General features: G+C 42.4%; 1 protein-coding gene and 1 long non-coding RNA gene across 14 annotated transcripts in view; one reads left to right on the top strand and one right to left on the bottom strand.

The window, feature by feature from the left end:
* BCL2L14 (BCL2 like 14) overlaps nt 1-15,902 on the bottom strand; it is a 36,305-nt gene extending 20,403 nt beyond the window's left edge. For 2 of the 13 annotated variants that reach the window (XM_025283263.3, XM_025283264.3), the window contains exon 1: nt 3,041-3,391. The gene's annotated coding sequence lies outside the window, so the exon portion shown is untranslated. Of the gene's footprint in view, nt 1-526; nt 960-2,223; nt 2,383-3,040; nt 3,518-5,015; nt 5,201-14,196; nt 14,256-15,796 lie in introns of those variants that run through there. The other 11 variants (XM_025283261.3, XM_044941147.2, XM_044941149.2 and 8 more) reach the window with 11 other exon arrangements.
* Nucleotides 1,433-24,993, top strand: part of LOC123333203 — a 207,646-nt gene continuing 184,085 nt past the window's right edge. Inside the window, exons 1-3 of the long non-coding RNA XR_006640920.1 lie at nt 1,433-1,569; nt 1,976-2,122; nt 5,598-5,665. This is a non-coding gene — a long non-coding RNA (uncharacterized LOC123333203). The remainder of the gene's footprint in view (nt 1,570-1,975; nt 2,123-5,597; nt 5,666-24,993) is intronic.

Here is a 24,993-nt window from a genome sequence, read left to right as displayed (position 1 = left end):
ATAGTGTGTGTGTGTGTGTATGTGTGTAAAGCATACATACCATAAGCTATGAAGCCTGAAACTTGGCTGGCTTTCCCAGCACCTCACATAATGCCTGACACATGGTAACTTCTTGATAAATATTTGAAGAATGAAAGAAAAATGATACAGTGCTGCCAGATAAAATATGAGACATCTAGGAGAAGGCGATGGCACCCCACTCCAGTACTCTTGCCTGGAAAATCCCATGGACGGAGGAGCCTAGTAGGCTGCAGTCCATGGGGTCTCTAAGAGTCAGACACGACTGAGCGACTTCACTTTCACTTTCACTTTTCACTTTCATGCATTGGAGAAGGAAATGGCAACCCACTCCAGTGTTCTTGCATGGAGAATCCCAGGGACGGGGGAGCCTGGTGGGCTGCTGTCTATGAGGTCTCACAGAGTCGGACACGACTGAAGCGACTTAGCAGCAGCAGTCAAATCTGAATGTCAGGTAAACAACAAATAATTTTTGAGTAGTCCCAAATATTGTGTGGAACATACTTACACTAAGCATGTCTGCTGTTTATCAGAAATTCATACCGAACAGGGCCTCTTGTATTTTTGTGCAAATCTGGCAATTCCGTGATTAACAAGTGCTGCTTATAATAATTGAGATGTGAGATTGTTGGAAGCAAGTAAAGTGGACCCAGGTGGAGACTGAGCGACCTCTCGCCAGAGAAAGAGTGGTTAAAAAGTGAGAGGAGAGTGTGACCCGTGGTTCCAGATTCAGGGGAGTGACTAGGTGTAGAAGGGGCTGGAGGGCAGCGCTGGAAGGCCCCAGGAGAGCATGTATGCGGGTTTTAATTTGGACCTTCCTTTTGAGTTGGGCAGCTCTAGATGCCTTAGGCAGGACATACACCTGGGTGCTCTAGGAAGCAAGGCCTTGAATTTGCAGCCAGCATACCATGCTCGGGAGAAACCAGGTAAGTTAAACAAAAAACCAAACCCAAACCTTTCTAAAGTACTGTGAAGACTTTAACATTGGGTGTGTGTGTGGGTGTGTGTGTGTGTGTGGAGTAGCATTGCTGTTGGAGAGAGAAAGGGCCTGACTTCTTTAAGAAACCAGAGTTTGCTAACTATTGATTCAGGAGCAACATCTGAAAAGAGGGGAAGACCTGAGGTCAAGGTGGAGAACACAGGCCTTCCACTTGAAAGAAGAGGATTTTGTGGTTTTCTAGGTTAGAAAGCATGAGTGCTTGGCCCAACCAAGAGGCCAGGCCAAGGGCAAGAGAAGCAGAGGGCCCTGCAGCCCCTAGGAGCTGGGCAAATGCCTGCAGCTGAGTTGAAGTATCAGTTAAAACACGTTGGATGCGCTTAACAAGCGTAGGGTATTTTTCCTATTAATCTGCGTTGAGAATGAAGGGAGAGCTGTTAAATGGATAGTGAAGTCTTATTTTAAAGCAAAGGATTGAGTTTCTTGATCGCAAATTGCAGCCCTTCTGCTCTTTGCTGTTCCTATTTAAAGTCAAGCTTCTCCTAATGGAAACGTACAGATGAGTTTTATACGTAACGCTGATGGAAATGAAGGCCTGGGTGGGGCCCCAGAATGTAAGTTCAGAGCCTGGAGTGGAAATTACGAATAGCTCCAGAATAACAAGCTCTCTGTGAGGCTTGTTATAATTCAGTGACTCAGTGGCCCTGCCCTTTTGACCCTGTCTTCCTTTATATACCCTCTTCCTTATCTACTACAAACTCTGGCAGACCTACTCCCTAAAGCTAGGTTACACAGCATCTTTTCCTGGTCTCTCTTCTTTCTTGGAGACTTGCTTCTCCTCCCCTCCACCCCCCACAACCCCAAAAGTGGTCGAAGTCCTCTGGTCCCCAGTGGTGGCTCGTCCCCTGGGAGCACCCCAGAGCTGCAGCTGACCTCCAGGATCACAGGATACGCTGTAGGGATTTTTCTAGCTCTGGATTTGTTGGTCAAGCTTAGATTTTGCTTCTCTTCCTGTCGCAGGTCGTGGAGCAAACAGCCCTCACGTGTGCTCCGTGATTCCTGTGCACAGAGGCTGTGACCCAGAAAGCTGGACAGAACTCTACCCTGGCCTTTCCCGGGTGTGAGGGGCATGGAACACCCCTTGGCCCAACAGACTCAGCCACAGAGGTGACTTCATCGCTCTGGACACACAGGCAAGGCCTGAGTGTAAGGCGGGGGTGGTGGGAGGTGGGGAGGACGCTCATCCCAGAGGGACGTATGCAGACCACCTGATGAGCTGGGTTTTGTTTGGTTGCCTCGCGCCTCTCCTTTCGCACTCTCTGCCCTCTCACAGGCCTCCCCTCCGCTTTCTTCTCTGAAAGTCAGACCTTCTGGGATCCTTATCTCTCCCCCACTTGTCATTTCTGAGTAGGACGCGGTCTTTAATCCTAAGGGTGAAATGAGGTAAAATGTCTTACCGTCCTACAGTAGAAGCTAAACTGAGAGAACCTCAGGTCTCATGAATTAAACACAGACTCAGGAGGCTCTGATTATAGAACAGAGCGGGCAGGGAACTCAGGAGGGAGCCTTCCAGAGGGGAGGGGGAATTCCCATTTCACCTGAGCCCGGTGCTGAAGGAAGTCTCTAGGAGGACTAGACCTTGTGCCCAGAGATGCTCTGGGCTCAAAGCCAGGGACTCCTGTCCTCAGCCCATTTGTGCCCTGGAGGAGGGACCTAGTGTTTCCACGGGCTTCTGTCATGCTGTCACATCCTCAGCGAGACAGGTCTGCATAATATTAAAAATGATTCAGCCAGTTATATTTTCTTAACTCCCCCAGCCATTCTGGAGCAAAGGAGAAATGAAAGGGAAACCTAAATGTCTCTCTTTCCCTTTCCTGAAAACCCCTAATAAACTGTACACTTAGCTCTTAGTTTTAGATTCTTACTTTTGCTTCCTGAGACTTACAGGATCAGAACTCCTAAACAAACGCAGTAAACATTAGGTTTACCAGCCCCCAGTTAGAGCACGTAGTGAACTACCTGCTGTAGTTCGCCCGCCTCCTCCCCCATGTCCTGCTGGGAAGGCTGAATCTCTCCTGGTGTTACCTGGTCTTCAAGCTGTCAGTGGTTGCTCCTGCTTCGAGTCAGGTGGCTGTAAGGATATTTCTATACCCGAGTCTCTCTCCACGAAACTTAAGAGGAAACTGTGGCCTAGTCTTCTTGGCTCCTGATTTCAGAAGGCCCTTGTGACCTAAGACGCCACCGGAGTATAGTGTGTTCAGGTTGGGACTGAGGCTGCAGGGAGGCTTAGGAAGGGAGTCACTTCCTTGTTAAGCCCTGCCCACAGCTATTTAACTGAAGGAGGGACTGACCTTTGCCCGAGTAATTTGACTCTAGGAGTTCTGCACTTTCCTTAAGGACTCTCACTGCCCTTTAGGACGGGGACAATTATGTGGATGCCCTCCCCCCATAGGACTTTCCTTTTCCTTTCATCAGTTTCAATCAAGTTGCATCAACCGTGTGTGTGCTCACTTGTGTCCAGCTCTTTACCATCCCATGGACTGTAGCCCGCCAGGCTCCTTGTCCATGGAATTCTCCAGGCAAGAATCCTGGAGTGGGTTGCCATTTCCTCTTCCAGGGGATCTTCCTGACCCAGGGGTTGAACCCGCATTTCTTGAGTCTCCTGCATTGGCAGGCCGTTCTTTACCAACTACGCCACCTGGGAAGCCTTCGTCAGTTAAGCAAATGTTTACTGATCACCTCTGTGGCAGATATGGTCACACGTGTTTATTCTTCACGGCAAGAAGCAGGTGTCAGGGTTACCATTTTATATACTAGGAAACTGAGGCTCAGAGAGCTAAGGTATCTTGCTAGTGGTCTCCCATCAGCTGAGTTGAAATCCAAAGCTAAGTCTTTTTGGCTTTACACCATAGCATAGATTGTATTCGAATAGGACCACTGCAAACACTTCCAAAACGGAATCCAACGCCAGCCATAGTGAAAGCCGCAAAAGCTGATAAAGGCCACGTGCCACAGTTTAGGGACAGAATTTCCTATGTAAAAGAAAAAAGAAACATAGGATTTTGTGCTCTATCCAGATTCTTGACTGAAATCCATGAGCACTGGCTAGTCAAAATGTAAAGATGAAGGAAGCATGCACAGTTATGGGAAAGTCCTTTGGTGATTTGAAGTGAATTTTAACCAGCAAACTCATATTATTGTCCATAATGTATACCTGTCTAGTCAACTTGAGAGATGTTAAAGAAATATTGACTTTTTTTTTTTAAATAACTTGGTCTTTTTTTGGGAAGATAAGATATATTCATTCAAAATAGTTTAAGAATCAACAAATGCTTGTAATCAATAAGTAAATCACATAGTAGGGATGACAGTTGTTATTGGAGTTCAGAGCCACATAACTTAAGGACACTGGTGACAGAAACCGTTTAGAGGTCTTACCAGGTAAGTGTGAACACAAGGAAGTATGAACACTGGGAGTCAGGCTCACTGAAGACAGAGAATGTTCATTAATCATTCAGCTTTGTGGCTCCCACCCCCAACACACTAGCACAAAGTAGATGGGGCTCAATACATATTATATATTAATAGACGAAGCAATGGAGAAAGCAATGGCACCCCACTCCAGTACTCTTGCCTGGAGAATCCCATGGATGGAGGAGCCTGTTAGGCTGCAGTCCATGGGGTCGCTAAGAGTCGGACACGACTGAGCGACTTCACTTTCACTTTTCACTTTCCTGCATTGGAGAAGGAAATGGCAACCCACTCCAGTGTTCTTGCCTGGAGAATCCCAGGGATGGGGGAGCCTGGTGGCTGCCGTCTATGGGGTCACACAGAGTCGGACACGACTGAAGCGACTTAGCAGTAGCAGCAGCAGACGAAGCAAAACCTACTCTCTTCTGATTCTAAAAATACACATTAGAGCGTGAGGCTCAAGAGGGAGAGGATATATGTATAATTAGAGCTGATTGATGTTGTATGACGGAAACCAACACAACACTGTAAAAATAAAAAAAAAATGCACATTTGTTGTAGAAAACTTGTAAAACAAAAAATAGCATACCTAAAATAAAGACCACCATGATCCAGTCATCCAGTGATACATAATTAAAAACTTGGTGTAAGTCCGTCCTTCCGGGACACTATCACTTTGCTGCCCTTGAGGTGCTGTGTGGCCACGGCCCGTTCTCTGCATGCTGCCCTCGGTCATGCATCTACCAGGATGCTCCCCTGCAGTCACGTGGACCAAGTGACCCCTGCCCCTTGTTAAGAAGGAAACAACAGACCCCAAATGGAGTCACTTGTGTTGGGCCCATGGCAGCAGACCAGGACTTGATGCCTAAGCTGATTATAATTTCAGCCTTCCGAGGAATGTGATTCCAGCCACGCTGGAATTTCCTGGTCAGTCTTGGGAAATTTGCAGATAGACCCTTCTGTTCCCCTCAGGAGTGAGGCCTTGCCTAAAACAATACATCTTTGCTGATAATTTCCTTTTGTCTGCTCCCTTGCTGCCTTTTGAAAACCTTTCCTTTTCTGCAGCTCAATCGAGTTCCTCTTTACTTGCTAGATGGGATCCTGCCTGGTTCGTGAATCATCCAATAAAGCCAATTAGAGCCTTAACAGTTGACTTTTTGTTATTTAACAGATGTGACGGCAGCAGAGGGATGAAGGAGACTCCTGATGGCTTCACGGACAATGAAAAACACTGATGAGGTACCTGTGAGACCCTTTTTGAGCTCACTGTCTTTCTGAGGGCTGTGGATAATTTCCCTCTTGGTTCTTTTTTTTTTTTTTTTTAAGTCTTTATTGAATTTGTTACAGTATTGCTTCTGCTGTTTATGTTCTGATTTTGGGGGCTCTGAAGCACGTGGGATTTTAGTTCCCAGACCAGAGATTGAACCGGCACCCCCTGCATTGTAAGGTAAAGTCTTGACCACTGAACCAATAGAGAAGTCCCATCCCTCTCTCTTTGCATCCCTCCTGATCTGTTTGGCATACGGAGGAGGTCAGCTTCTGCTGGTGAGTGGTTCTACCCCCAGCCAACTGAGTTAAGCCGCTAGCCTTTCAGACAATTTGCAGGTTTTAAGTGGAAAAACCCCAACCCTTGATTCTGTCCATGTAGAGCCCCCAGGCTGCAGTTTCACATGTTACATCCCCATTGTTGGTTCAGTCCTTTTGCCTGGTCAAGGTTCTGTGGAAATTGTTGTAGTTCACAGGCCTTCTCTGGGCCAGGTCACAGTGGCATCTCTTGGGCGCTGCTGGTATGTCAAAGTGCACATTTGTCTTGTTTTATGTAAATGCTATTGCTAGCGGGGGTCTCAGAGGCCAAAAAGCTGCAATAATTGGTGGGCACAAGTGAACCATTGCTGCCTAAATCAAAAACTCCAGTGTTGAGACAAGTTGGTCTTGGAATAGGTTAGACCTACAGGTTACCTGCCAACCTCAGGGAAACTTCTGTGCAACGAGGTACACTGTAGAACACATAAAGTACCCAACCCAGCTTCGCACCCTTTTAGGTTTTCCTTTGGCTCCAAGTAACCCAAACACTGGGAGAAGGTGATGGCTCCCCACTCCAGTACTCTTGCCTGGAAAATCCCATGGACAGAGGAGCCTGATAGGCTGCAGTCCATGGGGTCACTAAGAGTCGGACATGACTGAGTGACTTCACTTTCACTTTTCACTTTCATGCATTGGAGAAGGAAATGGCAACCCACTCCAGTGTTCTTGCCTGGAGAATCCCAGGGATGGGGGAGCCTGGTGGGCTGCCGTCTCTGGGGTCTCACAGAGTCGGACACGACTGAAGCGACTTAGCAGCAGCAGCAGCAACCCAAACACTTAGCTCACAGAATCCTTAAATTCTTTTTTTTTTTTTTTTTAACTTTTTACCTTGTATTGGAGTATAGCAGATTAACAACGTTGGGATAGTTTCAGGTGGACAGTGAAGGGACTCGCCCATACATATACAAGTATCCATTCTCCCCTAAACTCCCCTCCCATCCAGGCTACCATGTAACATTGAGTGGAATTCCCTGTGCTATACAGTAGGTCCTTGTTGGTTATCCATTTTAAATATAGCAGTGTGTACATGTCCCTCCCAAACTCCCTAACTGTCCCTTCCCACACCCCCACCCCAAACTCATTCTCTAAAGGAGTCTGTTTCCATTGGATTCTTAAATTCTAGAGTCAAGCATGCCATCTTCTTAGTTCAGTTGCTCAGTTGTGTCTGACTCTTTGTGACCCCATGGACTGCAGCAAGCCAGGCTTCCCTGTCCATCACCAACTCCTGGAGCTTGCTCAAACTCATGTCCATTGAGTTGGCGATGCCATCCAACCATCTCATCCTCTGTCGTCCCCTTCTCCTCCCACCGTCAATCTTTCCCAACATCAGGATCTTTTCAAATGAGTCAGTTCTTTGCATCAGGTGGCCAAAGTACTGGAGTTTAAGCTTCAACATCAGTCCTTCCAATGAACACTCAGGACTGATCTCCTGGACTGGTTGGATCTCCTTGCAGTCCAAGGAACTCTCAAGAATCTTCTCCAACATCACAGTTCAAAAGCATCAATTCTTTGGCGCTCAGCTTTCTTTATAGTCCAACTCTCACATCTGTAGATGACTACTGGAAAATCCATAGCCTTGACTATATGGACCTTTGTTGGCAACGTAATGTCTCTGCTTTTTAATATGCTGTCTAGGTTGGTCATAACTTCCCTTCCAAGGAGTAAGCGTCTTTTAATTTCATGGCTTCAGCCACCATCTGCAATGATTTTAGAGCCCCCAAAAATAAAGTCTGCCAAATTGGTCTACAGAGCTGCTCTGAAGCTTCAAAATAACTTCATTAAAAAGCTTATTATGGAAGGCTAGGGAAAAGTGAACTACACAGGAGATAAGAGGTACCACCCGTTTCTCCCCACTGTCCGTCCTCATGTGGAAACTCACATTTTCCTGATTCTCTGAACTGCCTTTCCATTGGCGAGACCGTTAAACAGTTACCTGGTAAAACCTCCCAAGATGCAGGTGAACAATACCTAAGAACTATACCTCCTTGGGTATTGTTCATTCCTTGGTCAAAGACAAAATGAAGGGCCATAATTAAAGAATTTCCTCATTTCAGGGAGGGTCCTCATATTTTTTTAATTTTAAGAGTTCAGAATCCTTATTGGGGTTTGTTACTACAGGCTTATTCCCTGGTGGCTCAGAGGTTAAAGCGTCTGCCTGCAGTGCAGGAGACGTGCGTTTGATCCCTGGGTCGGGAAGATCCCCTGGAGAAGGAAATGGCAACCCACTCCAGTATTCTTGCCTGGAGAATCCCATGGACAGAGGAGCCTGGCGGGCTACAGTCCACAGGGTTGCAAAGAGTTGGACACGACTGAGCAACTTCACTTCACTTCACTGCACTGCAGGCTGCCAGTTCCTTATCAGCTTGTACAGTATGTCAGTAGAATTTGGGAAGCCTCAAGATGGATGAAGGAAGCAAAAGGCATAATCCCAAGAATAATGGAGATCCTCTCCAGCATGGTCTTTTTTTTTTTTTTCTTAATATGAGCAGCTTATTTATATGTAACATTTATTTATTTGGCTGTGCCAGGTCTTAGCTGCAACATGCAGAATCTTCCAGCATTTGAAGTTGCAGCATTTGAACTCTTATTTGTCACGTGTGGGATCTGGTTCCCCGACTAGATTTTTGTTCCTGGATTTTTGTTTGTTGGGAGTTTTTTTTTTTTATTATTATTATTACTGATTCAATTTCTTTGCTAGTAATTATTCTATTCAAATTTTCTATTCATGATTCAATATTGATAGGATGTATGTTTCTAGGAAATGTATCTGTTTCTTCTAGGTTATGGAGAAGTCAATGGCACCCCACTCCAGTACTCGTGCCTGGAAAATCCCATGGATGGAGGAGCCTGGTAGGCTGCAGTCCATGGGTCAGTAAAAGTTGGACATGACTGAACGACTTCACTTTCACTTTTCCTTTCATGCGTTGGAGATGGAAATGGCAACCCACTCCAGTGTTCTTGCCTGGAGAATCCCAGGGACGGGGGAGCCTGGTGGGCTGCTGTCTATGGGGTCGCGCAGAGTGGGATACAACTAAAGCGATTTAGCAGCAGCAGTAGCAGCAGCAGCTTCTAGTTATCTAATCTGTTGGCATATAATTGTTTATAGTAGTTTCTTATGATTCTTCGTATTTCTGCGTTTTCACTTGTTACATCTCCTCTTTGATTTCTGGTTTTATTTATTTGATACTAATGCAAATAATTCCTTTCATAAAATGCAAATTGTCTCTTGTGGAATGCAACTGTTTATCATTGTGGGGAAAAACCAGTCCATGGGTACGGACTGGTTTTTCCAGTTTTGCCTCTATTGGTAAAATCATTTCAGTATTTCTTATTGGACTATAAGTGTGCAGTAGGGTGAGTTCTCCTTTGAATTGGTTGTAACATTTTAATTGGTTCTATTATTAATTAATGAGTTAAGTAAAATATTTGACACATGTTCTGAGAGTTGACTAAGATTCTAGCCTTGATCAAATTCTGAGCCTTTCTTGACTAGTCCTTTAAAGATGTGCACACAACACTAAGAGCTCATGCTACATCCCTAGGATGACCCAACCCAACCCCCGCATCACCCCACCCCCCACCTTCAAGTGCCTACCTGAGAACATAATTTGCTCTTTGTTCCAACCAACACCTAAATGTAGGGTCCCTGTTCCCCAGTGTCTGTAGGAGGAGAGAAGCCTAACATGCCGACCAGCCTCCCCTTCCTATTTTCTGTAATGTACCACTCCTGTGACTCTACCGAGTCCCCACCCTGTCCCTATTCCCTCATTCTCCCTTCAAAACGCACAAATCCAAATTCAGTTCACTTTGGTTTCTTTACTGCCGTAGTCTATGACTGATTAAAAGTCTGTCCTTACCACATTTACTGGGTTTGTCTTTGCCAGAGTCATGATTTTACCTTTAAAGAAATTATCTACTAACACTGATTAAATTACTCAAAATCTCTGGACCTTCACGTTCCCTTCAGGCTATTCTTTGATTGTCTGCTTAACTGACTGAGAGGTGGGTAGAAATCTCAAGATTCTGTTAGGGGCTGTGTTTTAATCAATGCCTTAGTTATTGATACATTTGCAGATAATATAGGTATAGTATAGCATAGCAGTAAAAGGCTGAGGCTCCAAAGGTGGTTTGCAGTTGAATACTGATCCCACCTGTTACTAACTGTGGGGTAGGGGAGAGTGTTCTGAAGAAGAAAGTAAAAGAAAGACACTTGAAGTTGAGGCTGAAAGGAAGTTCTTGGGCTTAAAAATTACATGCATGAAAGAAGTCTGGAGGAGATAGTAAAGAAACCTTACTCTGTCTCTTGTGTCACTGTTGTGATCAGGACTGTGGTGATGGGTTACATACCTCAGTGGGGCTTTGCATAGGGAAGAGAGCCTTGGCTTAGCTGCGAATACAGTAAGGAAAAGTTGGAATTCATAGCCAAGGATGAAAAATTACTAAGGAAGAATCAGGAGTGAGGGGAGATTTTGGCTAAAATGACCTGATAGGATTCTTGGTGAAGGCAAGCCAGGGTAACCAGATGTTACCTGAGGAATGATCGAGGATGAAGAACTTAATCAGATATCAAGGGTGGGAGATTCTGGCTAAACTAACTTAGCAGGATTCTTGCCAAAACTGGGCTCTTGGATAATGTGCCCAATGATGGGACCTAGCTGGGCTCAGAGGAACCTGACTAAAGTTTGTTCAGGGACAGTCTTTGACAAGAACTGTGACAAAAGGCAAAGATAGGTCTGGAGTTAAGTGTCAGACTGAGCCGAGGTTCTTGAAAATGTAAATGACGAAACAAGGGGTTTTTCAGATTCAGTTACAACAACAGAAGGCAGAAAGAAAACAGAACCACTCTGATTCAATTTGACTCCTGTCTTCTGTACCAAGGAAAGCAGTCTCACTTGGGAATGACAGAGAGAAGTTGGAGCTTTAGATGACAGAGATGTGTTGAATATCTTTAACTAGATCTCAGGCCCACAGTAGGAAGACCCAGAACCACCATTTGTAACAGAGAAGAACAGATCTGACTCCATATTGCATCTGTTCCTTTAGCTCTAACCCCTGTGTGGTTTTCCCTTGCTTGGTCATGCTGGCTCTGAATCTTTCCTAAAAGAATGTTCTCTCTAGCCTGAAATATACAGGATAGCATATTCTCAGGTCTCTGACCTTTAAAGAGGTAGCATTTTCCCATTCATATAGAGATAAAAAGTTGCAGAACAGAGAATAACATTTGTCCTGTTGGAGGTTTATAGGAACATCGTGATCAAACCTATGCAGACAGCTGCAAGAACAAAGGATTCCTGCACCAAGAAGCTTGTAACAAGCAGCCACATTTCTCTCCCGTTTTAGTATAGAAGAAGGCAGTAAAATGGTTCTTTGGAACACTAGTCCACCATCTTCTCTGTCTGCTGGATTTCCAAAGAAAATCACTATTCCTTGCCACAAACCTCATCTCTCAATTTATTGACTTGTCATTTTGATAGGGACAGAGTGAAGGGACAAAGTAGGTGATTAAATAGTTAACCCCAGGGGATTGTATCAATAACTGGAAAAAATATGGGAGACTGCCTATAGGTTAATGATTGCTCAAGAAAGATTTACTTAACCACAAAACCAAGCAGGCTTGCTTAGCAAAAAAAAAAAAAAACCAAAAAAAACCAAACATGCAACAGAAGCATGAGACATGCCCCCCCACAATAAAGCGATGGTGACATGAGACCCGTATCCTGACCATTGAGCTCAGTAAATTAATAATCCCTAGGACATGCTCTAGTGGATCTAGCCTGACCATGTAGGGACAAGAAAACTCCCCTGCCAGACCTGAAGGAGGAAGTGATGATGGAAGCATGACATCCACTCAAGAAAGACAAAGAAGTTCTTCTCCCCCTCCCCACTTTTCCTTTGATTATAAAGCCCAGTAAGTTCTCAGGGTGGGGCGCCCCCTCGCCTGCCTGCTTTTAAGCCTCACAAGTGTCCTGTTCTAATAAATCACTTCTTATCTATCTCTTTGCTCTTGATAGATTCTTCTCTGTGCTGAGACATGAATGACTATGGTACTTGAGCTCTTTGGAGCCCCTGAAACGACACCCAAATGGTTTTAGTTTGGCGAGCAGTACGAGCTTGGACTCAGTAACACTGTTGGATGATGCTTGGTGACTGGGGATAACTTGCATGGTTGTCAGGCCTTTGGCAGCCTTGCAAAACCTCACACAGATGTTAATTCTCCACAAAATCCTCTACTGAATTATCAGGCAGACGATTTATGAACCTTTAGAGGAGGGAGTTCCACGTGTTCACTGTGAGTTGGTTGGGACAGTTTAATCCCATCTCCCCAGATCAGGGGGGTGCTTTTGATGAAGTGAACGTTGACTCCAGCAAGGTTTTTGATAAAAATCTCATGAGATCAATGTGAACAAATTGGAAAATGGCAATTTAGATGATGCTGTAATTGCAAAACTTTTCAGCTGGTTTTTCCTTTATACTCAAAGTGTGTGTTGATGGAATGAAGCACTGGATTCTCTGGACTGTTTACTTCACCATCTCCTTTATTGCCTTGGGTGTGTGAGCATGGGCAAATCGCTCAGCTTCCCTGGTTCTCAGTATTATATAAAAAATGCTTCAATCTCTAGTTGTTTATAACTCCATGAGACATTGGTTCACGTATGCCTGGAGGGATGTAATTTATTTCTGAGTTCTCTCCTTGATTCTGTTTGACATTTTTCATGATTGACTTATCTAATGGCAAGTACATGGTTGATACAAAGAGGTGAGGGAACACATGGATGAATAAGAATTCAAGCCCCAGGGTCAGACAGTCCTGGAATATGAACCTTGGGTCTGTCACTTCCTAATTGGATCTTGAGCAGATTTCTTAACTTCACTAGCCTTGATTTTCTATTTGCTTGAATAATAACAAAAACAGTAACAATAATAATAGATTCCATGTAAAGACTAAATAACTACATAAGATACTACATGAAAAAACACTTATCAAGGTGCCTGGCCCAAAGACAGTTCTCCAGTAACTGTTAGCTCTTATTGTTACATTATCCCTAAATTGGGAGAATTTATATTGGATAACATAGAATGTTTTAAAAATTACTGTAGGGCCAAGCTATGAGCCTAGAGTTAGAATGTAGTCCGGCTTATTAAAGCCTAAAGCAACGTTTAGGATTAACTACTCAACTGCATGTGAACAGAATGAGACTGACCTGGCTTTAGAGCAGTTCATATCAAAATCATTTTAGGGATTTTGGGCAACTTCCCGATGAATGTGAATCATCAGCATGGTATGGCTTCCAAAAAAGTCAGTGTTGTCTTAGGCTGAATTAATGGGGGTGCAGAGAGGCTTATGGTGCCATTTATACTCTCGTCTTGGGGAGGCAGAACACGCCTACAGAGCTGGGGTCATTTCCGCCCTTGTGTTTTTTATTGAGGAAGTAAAGCAGGAAGCTAGACAGCAGCAGTTCAAACCCCAGCTCTACCATGAGACTAGCTCTATGACCTTGACTGAGTTACCCAACCTCTCTGTGCCTCTACTTTCCCATCTGTAAAACAGGAATAATATAATTGGTACCTACCTCTTAGGGCTGTCATGAGGATTCAATGGGATGTCAGTGTAAACATATAAAACGCTTCTAAAATCTGGGCTAATAATAATTGTCAAAGAAGTGTTGTTGCTGCTGATGGTAGTGGTATCATCACCTTTCTAAGAAGGGCATTGGCAGTTTCCCCCAGTGACATGAGCAGAATGGTGCTGGGTGCTGCACCCATGTGACAGGCAGAATATTGAATAAATTCTCCTCCTCCTCTCCCCGTACCCTTGGCCCAAACACACCCACCACTCCCGTGATACAGAAGAGGCTTCAGAACACTTTCGGACTCTTCCCTAAACTGGAATGCTCAAACTCATACCCTTTTGGGTCTCCATCACTAGACTTTAGTGATCAGCGAATTCAGTGCCCTCATTTTCAATATTCTCAAGGTCACATAGGAAGTTAAGAACCAGGGTCAAGTCCATATTGTGTGCTTTCTCCACTCACCACCCCTTCCCCACCCCTGCTCATCAAAGTCTTTCAAACTCCAACTCAAATCCCATCTCTTCCTAGAAACCTTTCTAGATGCTCCTGAATAGAATTGGTCTCCTCTTTCCCCTTAGCTACACCATAGCAAGTTTTGAACATTGATTATAGTACTTATCAGTCTTCTTTGTATTAGGGTCCCTTGTCCACACCTCTGTCTTCACCCTGTTTGCCTGAAGAACAAGGAGATCATTTATTCACTTTAGGATCCCACTTAGCATGTGCATGGTGCTTTGCATAGATGGGCCATCCTGCCGTGATCATTGGACTTGGTAATTAAGGTTGTGCAATGTGGACTATTTCTCAGAAGAGAGAAGATCCAGAGGGAATGGAACTGATTCTCAGGAGGAGGATGGATTGGATTTAGCTACTTAGCTTCAGAGAACAGGAGGAGGACCAGGGTGGGGGCAGATTTGGTCTGGCTGTTTGGAGAAAACCCTTTACAATGACAGACATTTAATAAGGAAAGGGGGACCTTATGAGAGGTGAGTCTCCATCAGTGAAGATATTCAGATGGAAGCTTGGTAGCCACTGTCAGGAACGAAGTAAGTAGTAATACAGGATACATCCGCCAAGTTCCCTGTTCGCTAGCTATGCTCAGCATCACTCAAGATCTTGGTGCCATTTTAGGGTCCACATGTAGTTGCAGACACAGTAGAGATTTAGGATGTCCAGCAGGGTTGAGAGGGACCGCAGCACTGCCCAGGGAGACCTGGGTCTCTCTCAGGTTCATTCTTAGCTTTGCTAGTCCAGGGTGCGTAGGGCCTGTACTGCCACAGACAACCAGCTCCTCTCCCTACTTCCTCTAGTTCTGCAGAATCTCTTTCCTTCCCTTTCCTCCTCTGTTCATTGCTATTCTGTGTACCCAGAAGGTCACCTTCATGTGAGCTTTCTAGAGTGGAGTGTCCTGAGTGTCTCAGTTATATCCCAAAGCTCTCAGCTTAGCTTTTAACATCCGGTTATAGTGTGATTCAGACCTTACAAGCATTCCACATAAAGGCCCCAAATCTCTCTCTCCTTGGCTCTTAGCCTTGGAGCTATAGTTTTTACATTTCTTCTCATCATTCCACTCCATTTTCATTTTTCTTTCTTTTTCTTCTTCTTTTTTTTTTTTTTGCTGCATACAGCTTCAGAGTTTGTGGGGTCTTAGTTCCCCAACCAAGGATGGAACCCAGGGCTCCTGGCGGTGGGAGCACAGAATCCTAAGCGATGGACCATCAGGGAAGTCCCTCCATTTCATTTTCAAATGATGGATCTAGCTATGTTTGGATTCCAGATATATTTCTATAAGTTTCTGGTTAAAATGTTTCATTTTTCACAGCCTCCCACCACAAGTATGTACCTACTCCTTTGGCATTGCCCTCAAGACCCTGTTTTTGAGCCTCCTTTCCAAGACATGTCCCCGGCCTCTGGATACCCAGGTATCACTTGTGACCTGTTATCCCCCTATCTTGCCCCCACCCCCAAGATCAACCTAGTTTTCTTCACAACACAATTTTGCTTCTCACCGTTGGCCCTGCGCGTCTTTGCCATCTGGCCTCATCCCTAAGGTTCTTGCTCAGAGAGGTCAGGTCTGTAGAATATCTACCCTTCATCAACCTGATACATCTATAGTCTCCAAAGCATCTGGCTTCACAACATTCTAGCCAGCACTAAACTTAAGAGTGGGTTCTACTTCAAAAGTTCATTTGTAAGGGACTTATTTAGAACTCACGTTTTTCTTTTGAAGTAGTATTCTTCATGGTGGTGAGTTTTGCCAGACCCGTCCAGGAGAGCCCATTTAACTTGTAGGGGTAAGCTGAAGTACCAGCATTGTGGAATCCTTAGGAGTGGTAATGGTGGTGTAGAATACCATCACAGTGTAGAACAGTGTTTCTATGGGAAAATATGTTCAGAATTCCAACTTGGAATGCTGACTCTCCTGTAACTGTAGTTAGACTGGGAATGCCTCTCACCTCTATATTGAAAGAAAAGAAAAAAAAAAAACACCACAATGCAATTTATTGAGAGATTACTATGTACCAGGCAGTGTAAACTCATTATGTGAGTTGTATTGTTTCATCCCCACAGGGACCCTCTGATGGAGCAGTGTGTACTGCTATTATTCCCTCTTTACAGATGAGAAAATGGAGACCAGAAAAGACTGATCTTAATGACTTTAGACAGAGATTCTAAAAGAAAAAAAAATAGTCTAGTGATTGCCAGGAAAGGAACTTCAATCTACCAGATTAAGGGGTGAGAAGAGAATCAGCGATGGGGCACAGATGGAATAAGGATTAGATCGGGGTTGGGCAAGGTGGAGACAAGGGCAGTGGGACAGTCTAGAGGGAGCTTGGCTCAGTGTAGGAAGTTATTGAAGTGAAGTGACGTGAAGTCGCTCAGTCGTGTCCGACTCTTTGTGACCCTGTTGACTATAGCCCACCAGGCTCCCCCGTCCATGGGATTCTCCAGGCAAGAACACTGGAGTGGGTTGCCATTTCCTTCTCCAGGGGATTCCTGACCCAGGGATTGAACCCAGGTCTCCCGCATTGTGGGCAGACGCTTTAACTTCTGAGCCACTAGGAAATTATTAAACATCATATATTCTCTTCCCTTGTGACCTGTCTTTGGCAAAGGGACACTCAGATCCTGTTATATGACCCTTGAAACAGTGGAGAATAACCACAGCCTGCCTCTGAGAAGGAAGATAGCAGTAGGTGTTTTTAATCCTGGAGGTGATCAGGGATGGTGAGGTAGAGTCCGTCACTGCTCCAGCTTTTCACTACTCCCTGTGTCCATGCCTGTACCTTCCCAGTACCCTCCCATGAGTAGAATAAACTACTCTGTCCCTTGACACTGGACTCAAGTCATGTTACTTGCTTCAACCATCATAATGTAAAAGCCATGACTAAGTCCAGGCTTGAGAGGCCTTTATCCATTAGAACGTGCTTTCTCGTGCACCTCTGCAGTAGCTGGGAGAACATGTCCAGGCCTGGCTGCTGAGGATGAGCGATACATGGATCAGAACCAAGCTCCCAGATTGACTTAGGGGGAACCCAGCCTAGGTTAGTTGAAAACCATGCACATCAGTGAGGCCAACCAAGATCAGCAGAGCCAGCTACATCAGCTGAACCTTGCAGATTTATGGAAAATAAAGTGGTGTGGGTTTTTTGCTATGTCATGCATGAGTTTTTAAAAATTAAACATTTTATTTTGAGGTAATTGTAAATTCACAGATTCTTGTAGGAAATAATAAAAAGAGATCCTGTGTACCCTTTATCTGGTTTTCCTCTATGGTTACATCACTCAAAAACTGTAGTACAGTATCATAGTCAGGATATTGATATTGATACAGTCAGTTGATGTGATCATGTGATTTTTTTTCTTCTATAGTTTGTTAATATATTTTTGATAATATTTATAATTTATAAATAGTTTATAAATTATAAATTTATAATAATATCTCTAATAATTTTTGTTTGTTTTTCTGTTTTGTATATTGACTCATTGATTTTTAAATATTAAAACAGTCTTATATCCCTGGAATAAGCACATGAGCCTGCTTGCTCATGGTGTATAATTCTTTTTGTATATTGTTGAATTCTATTTGCTGATTTTTTTTTTTTTAAGGACTTTTGTACTCAAGAAAGATGTTGGTCTATAGTTTTCTGCTTTTCTGCCTTTGGTTGTGGTATAAATCAAATGAATTGGGAAATGTTTCCTTTTCTTTGTTCTGGAAGAGATTATGTAGAATTGGTGTTAACTCTTTAAATACTTGGTAGATTGTCTAGTAAAACCATTTGGGCCTGGAGATTTCTTCTTTGTGAGTTTTAAAATTATGAATTTAATTTTCTTATTAGTCACAAGGCTATTCAAATTACCGATTTCATATTGCGCGAATTGCAGTTTTTTATTTAGTTATTTATAGGAATTGTTCCATTTCATCAATATATTCAAATTTATGTGTGTAGAGTTGCTTGTAGAATTCCTTCAATTTTCATTTGATGTCTTCAGGGTCTGTAATGACATCCCCTGTTTCATTCATTGGTAATTTATGTTTTCTCCATCTTTTTCTTGGTTAGTTTTGCTAGAGGTTTGTCAATTTTGATTTGATATTTTGGTTTTTGTTTTCTGTTTCTTGAGTTTCATTTCTCTATACATTTTCCTGCTTTCCTTTGGGTTAAACATTTTTACATTTTGATTTACCAATAGTGTTTTTAAATGTCTCTTTGTATAGCCTTTTTAGTGGCTGCTCTATGTATTAAATTATATATACGTAATTTATATAATTATCATAGTCAACTGCTATTATTATCTTATCGGTTATTGTGAAGCATATAAATCTTCCCCGTTTACACCTCTTTGACTTCTCTATTTACATAGTATATTTATTGTAAATATTTCCTCATGCCCATTGAGAACTACATCAGTGTTAAATGTTGTAAGTCAATTTTGCTTCAGTTATCAAATGTAATTTTGAAAACTCAGAGAAAGAAAGTCTACTGTATTTGCCCATATTTTTGCTTACTGTGTATGCTCTGCCTTGCTTCATGATGTTCTAAGATTCTTTTTTATCATTTCCTTTCCATTTGGATAACTTCCTTTAGTCATTCTTTTAGGCTAACACATTCTCTTAGCTTCCTGGTAACACATTCTTTTAGTATTCTTTCATCTGAGAATATCTTATTTCCCTTTATTTTTGGAAGGATTGTTTTTTTTTACCCAAGTATAAGATTCTGGGTTGCTGGTACTTTTTCCCTAGCACTTGGACATTTTGCCACTTGCTTTTAGCATCCGTGGTTTCTGATATGAAGTCTACTGTCATTAACTGTTTTGTCCCTGTTTTTCTCTGGAAGATTTCAAGATTTTCTTAGTTTTCAGTTTTTGGAAATTTAACTGTGCCATACCTTGGTGTGGATATCTTTGGGTTTATTCTATTTGAGTTTCACTCAACTTTTTGAAACTAGCTTTATGTCTTGGCAAATTTGGTAAGTTTTCAACCATTTTTTTTCTATGATAATACTATTTTAGCTCTGCCTTCTTTCTTCTTTCTTTCTGGGACCCCAATGACATGAATATTAGATCTTTTATTATCATCCCATGGGTCTTTGGGGGCTTCCCTGGTGGCTCAGATGGTAAAGAATCTGCCTGCAATGTGGAAGACCCAGGTTTAATCTCTGAGTTGGGAAGATCCCCTGGAGAAGGAAATAGCAACACGCTCCAGTATTCTTGTCTGGAGAATTCCATGTACAGAGGAGACTGGTGGGCTACAGTCCATGGGGTCACAGACAGTTGAATTGGACACGACTGAGCAACTAACACTTTCATGGGTCCTTGAGATTCTGTGTGGCTCCCACAGACACCATGGGGAAGTGGTTTCATAACCTTTGGGCAACGGTGAGAATCCTGCCTCTTTTGATATCACCCCATCAGGGAAGGGAGAGCCTCCTCTTTACCACCGGGTGGAGGAGGAAGTCCTGGCTCCTCACATGGTCTATTCCAGGGATTTATTCAATTTTAAGAAGTTAATGTGGTTTCCAGATGCCAGGCAGAGAGTTGGAGAGACTGAGCACCAGCAGTCTTAAACCTCTGCTGTTGAATGGGCCTTGCTCAACCCAGTGAGACATCACCCACTGCTGCACCACAAACCTTGCTGGTGCTGAACTTTGGCCCAGGTTTACAGTCCTTTGGTTTATACTCAGGGTTCAGGTATCATTCCCCAGGTATCAGATATCATGGACTTCTGGGTCTCATGGGCCTTACTGAAGGATCTATAGGATGTTTCCATTTTGTGTTATTATTTTAAATACTTCAAAATAAACTTACTTGAATGAGCATAACTGAACACTTGGGCAACTGTTTCTGTACAACAGATCCCTAGAATTAGTTTTGTTAGATCAAAAGGTGAGCTTCACAAGCCGTTCTGAGTCCTTGGTTCATCAATATTCTCCATATAGTTCAGCTAGTTCTTTTTTCCTCTGTGTCTCTTAGCTTCTGAAAATGCATTTTCTTTTTTTAAAAAAATTATTTTTTAATTGAAGGATAATTGCTTTACAGAATTTTGTTGTTTTCTGTCAAACCTCAACATGAATCAGCCATAGGTATACATATATCCCCTCCCTTTTGCACCTCCCTCCCATCTCCTTCCCCATCCCACCCCTCTAGTTTGATACAGAGCCCCTTGTTTGAGTTTCCTGAGACATAGAGCAAATTCCCGTTGGTGATCTATTTAACATGTGGTAATGTAAGTTTCCATGTTACTCTCTCCATACATCTCACCCTCTCCTCCCATCTCCCCATGTCCATAAGTCTATTCTGTATGTCTGTTTCTCCATTGCTGCCCTGCAAATAAATTCTTCAGTACCATTTTTCTAGATTCTGTATATATGCGTTAGTATACGATATTTTTCTTTCTCTTTCTGACTTACTTCACTCTGTATAATAGGCTCTAGGTTCATCCACCTCATTAGAACTGACTCAAATGCATTCCTTTTTATGGCTGAGTAATATTCCATTGTGTATATGTACCACAACTTCTTTATCCATTCGTCTGTCGATGGACATCTAAGTTGCTTCCATGTTCTAGCTTTTGTAAATAGTGCTGCAATGAACAGTGGGATACATGTGTCTTTTTCAATTTTGGTTTCCTCAGGGTATATGCCTAGGAGTGGGATTGCTGGGTCATAAGGTGGTTTTATTCCGAGTTTTAAGGAATCTCTATACAGTCTTCCATAGTGGCTGTATCAATTTACATTCCTATCAACAGTGCAAGAGGGATGCTTTTTCTCCACACCCTCTCCAGCATTTATTGTTTATAAACTTTTTGATGATGGCCATTCTGACTGGTGTGAGGTGCTATTTCATTGTAGTTTTGATTTGCATTTCTCTAATAATGAGCGATGTTGAACATCTTTTCATGTGTTTGTTAGCCATCTGTATGTCTTCTTTGGAGAAATGTCTGTTTAGGTCTTTTCCCCACTCTTTGATCGGGTTGTTTGTTTTTCTGGTATTGAGTTGTATGAACTGCTTGTATATTTTGGAAATTAATCTTTTGTCAATTGTTTCATTTACTATTATTTTCTCCCATTCTGAGGGTTGTCTTTTCACCTTGCTTATGGTTTCCTTTGCTGTGCAAAAACTTTTAAGTTTAATCAGGTCCCACTTGTTTACTTTTGTTTTTATTTCCATTACTCTGGGGAGGGGTCATAGAGGATCTTGCTTTGATTTACATTATCGAGTGTTCTGCTATGTTTTCCTTTAAGAGTTTTATATTTTCTGGTCTTACATTTAGGTCTTTAATACATTTTTAGTTGATCTTTATGTATGGTGTTAGGAAGTGTTCTAATTTCATTTTTTTACATGTAGCTGTCCAGTTTTCCCAGAACCATTTAATGAAGAGGATGTCTTTGCCCTATTGTATATTCTTGCCTCCTTTGTAAAAAATAAGGTACCCATAGGTGCATGGGTTTATTTCTGGGCTTTCTATCTTGTTCCATTGGTTTATATTTCTGTTTTTGTGCCAGTACCATACTGTCTTGATGACTGTAGCTTTGTAATATAATCTGAAGTCAGGAAGCTTGATTTCTCCAGCTCCATTCTTCTTTCTCAAGACTGCTTTGGCTATTTGGAGTCTTTTGTGTTTCCATATGAATTGTGAAATTTTTTGTTCTAGTTCTGTGAAAGATGCCATTGGTAATTTGATAGGGATTGCATTGAATCTGTAGACTGTGTTTGGTGCATTTTCACAATATTGATTCCTATTGGAATAACTCTCTGTTTATGTTGTCTTTGATTTCTTTCATTGGTTAATTGTCTGTGTACAGTTCTTTTGTCTCCTTAGATAAGTTTATTCCTAGATATGAAGATGGATTTTCTTTTGTTTGATTATCTTGAGGTTGTTCATAAAATTTCACAGTTTGGTTTTCCCTGGAAATCATCTTTTTTAAAATAGGTGTTCAGCTATTTTGGTGATATACCAGACCAGCTCACTTTATCTTGGCCCTCCAGATCTTGTAATATTGGAAGATCTCAGTTTTCTTCTCAAAACCCTCTCTACTTTTGACTTACAGAACATGAACACGATCTGAATTTGTTTCACCTTCTTCCTCTTCAACAAATTATTTATTTTGGAGAAATCCATAGGGATTACCAACTAAATGTGGTTTTCAGAATAGTATTTGTCAAACTTTTTCAACCTGGTATAAGACTATAAACTTGCTAAGACATATTATTACTATGAGAGAAGCCTGGTGCCACATTCATAATAAATAACTATATGGGGTTTTTTTGAAATGTGCTTTGAAATTGGAGATTATATATACACACACACACACACACACACACACACACACACACTTGCAGTTAAGCATGGCAGATTAAATACATACATATTCTGTGCTGTACCTTCCCTCCCCTCTCCCCATCCAAAATTACAGTGAAGGATAAAGAGCAGAAATCCATAGGACAGAGAGAATTGGAGGAGAGGTAAGAATTAGGGGAGAGATATGATAGCATGTGAGAATTGAAAAGTGTTTTGAAGGATGGCAACTGGCTTAGTTGAGAAGAGGTGGCTAAAACTCAAGTGCCTGTGGAGAGGAAGACTGATCAACAGCAGATTCATTTGCTAGAACCGTGGAAACGTATAGAATTGAAGACAGGATGACAGTGGAGGGGGCACATGGGACCCCTCATGGGACTGTGGATAGGAGATGGTTTAAAAGTTTCTCTAAGGATTTGTTATACCTCTGACCTACACCAATATGGGACAACCTGTCCCTGATTAGTGTAGAACACAGTTCTTTCTCAGGAGAAATTGACCAGAGTCTCTGGCTCTGGGACATGCTAGGGTGAGCCCCCCTGAGACTCCCTTCTCTGTCTATGGCTCCAGGCTCATTGCTCAGACCCAGTTCTTTAACTCCATCAAGTCAGAGAAGATCAGAGGAAGTCAATGGAAAAATTTAATTGCCCCAGAGAAAATACTCACACAGAATGACAATTGGGAGAGGTGTGTGCTCCTCTAATGACAGAGTGGCTCAACACCTGATATTTCTGCAAGCTGTCAGGTGACAATACTGATCTAATCACACAGCGTCTCCAAACAACTTCTTTGTGTCTCATTTTTGAGCATAAGGGGCTTCCCTGGTGGCTCAGAGGTTAAAGCGTCTGTCTGGAATGCGGGAGACCTGGGTTTGATCCCTGTGTTGGGAAGATCCCCTGGAGAAGGAAAATGGCAACCCACTCCAGTACTCTTGCCTGGAGAATCCCATGGAGGGAGGAGCCTGGTAGGCTACAGTCCATGAGGTCGCAAAGAGTCGAACACGACTGAGTGACTTCATTTTTGAGCATAAACCAATAACCAAGGGTCATCAGACACCACCAACATGAAAGAAAGAGATCAAAGTGTGTGTGTGTGTGTGTGTGTGTGTGTGTGTGTGTGTGTGTGTGTAAACTATCAATTTGAAGAAAAAGAAAATATTGTAAGGAAGAAGCAAAACATTTAAAGAAAAATTACAAGTAGAGAGATGTGAAAATATTGCAGCCATGAAATTAGAATGGATGCCATTAAAACAACAAAATAAAGGAGTATTAGAAAATAAGAAGGAACTCTTGGAAACTAAAATGATTAGAGCAGAAATTAAAAAAAATCAGTTTGGAAGGTGAAATTGAAGAATTCTTGCATAAAGTAGTATAAAAGAAAAGACTGTAAAGTGGGACACCTGGTTGGTGCATTTCTCCTTTACAAACCATGCTGCCCCATCTCTTTTCTACCCTCACTGTTGGGGGTGGGATACTAAACTTCCTTTTCTAGACTATCCTATAATTAGATTTGACTTTTGACACATGTCTGGTAAATGAGTCAAAAGTTGAAGTCTGCAGGGGATTTCTGAAAACCTTTACTTTCCTGCTACAGATGCAACATTTTCTGCTTCCTCCTTATTCTTTATGAATGTGGATGTGATGGCTGGAGCTGCAGCAATTATTGTGCAGCCGTGATTAAGAGGCCAAGAGAGTTCCAGAGATCCTTGCTCAGACATTCTCGAGCCTCTGAAATAATACCAGCCGAGCTAGCTCTTGACCTCTTGTGTGGGGAAAACAAACCCAGTTCATTTAACTTACTGTTTAATTGGATGTTCTTCTACTCCTAGCTGAATCATATTCCCTAATACAAAGAGAAAAGTTAAGAAACCAGAGTATCTATTCAAATGGTCCAATATTCAACTGTTAGGAATTTCAGAAAGAGAGAACAGAGATAACGGGTAGAAAAATTATCAAAGGAATAATAGAAGAAAATATTCCAGAACTGAGCTTTCATATCTTGAAATAAGACATGAGCTCAAGTCTCTAAAAACTGGCAGGATGTAGAATGGAAGCACTTCACAGTTTGCTTTCAGATAAGAGGACAGGAGGTCAGGAAATTGGCTTTACTACAGTAAACGATTGGATAGTAAAAAATAATTAACATTGCATAGATATCCAAGAGGTTTGTCAATAACCACTAAACCAAAAATGATCCATGTGAAGAAGATGGGAACTTGCAATGCCTAGGGTATCCATTCAACAAAGAGATTTAAGTTGGGATATTGGTTCCAAGAATTACCGTGTTTTATTTTACAAGTTGGCTATTTTAAACGATTGTGTGCTCTGAAATTAGACCTGGTTCTGATCCCAGTTGTGTGGTGCAGGCAATTTATTTGACTTTTCTGTGCTTATTTCCTCATCTGCATGGCTACTTCAGAGGTTAGTGTGGGGACCAATGGGCATTCCGCATTGAGAACTAGCACAGAGCGGGCATTTCTTAAATGTTAATTCCTTGTAATGACGTTTCTTAAATCAAGATGCTACCTGTACACACATACCACAGCCTTACGTTATTCTCTTGTGTTAGTTCATAAGAGCTCGAGTTGCTTTCATGATTAACCAAATGTTGGTTCC

The sequence above is a fragment of the Bubalus bubalis genome, chromosome 4, assembly GCF_019923935.1.
Source record: "Bubalus bubalis isolate 160015118507 breed Murrah chromosome 4, NDDB_SH_1, whole genome shotgun sequence".
NCBI lineage: Eukaryota > Metazoa > Chordata > Mammalia > Artiodactyla > Bovidae > Bubalus > Bubalus bubalis.
The sequence above is the reverse complement of the archived record's forward strand: the minus strand, read 5'-3'. Positions and strand labels throughout refer to the sequence as shown.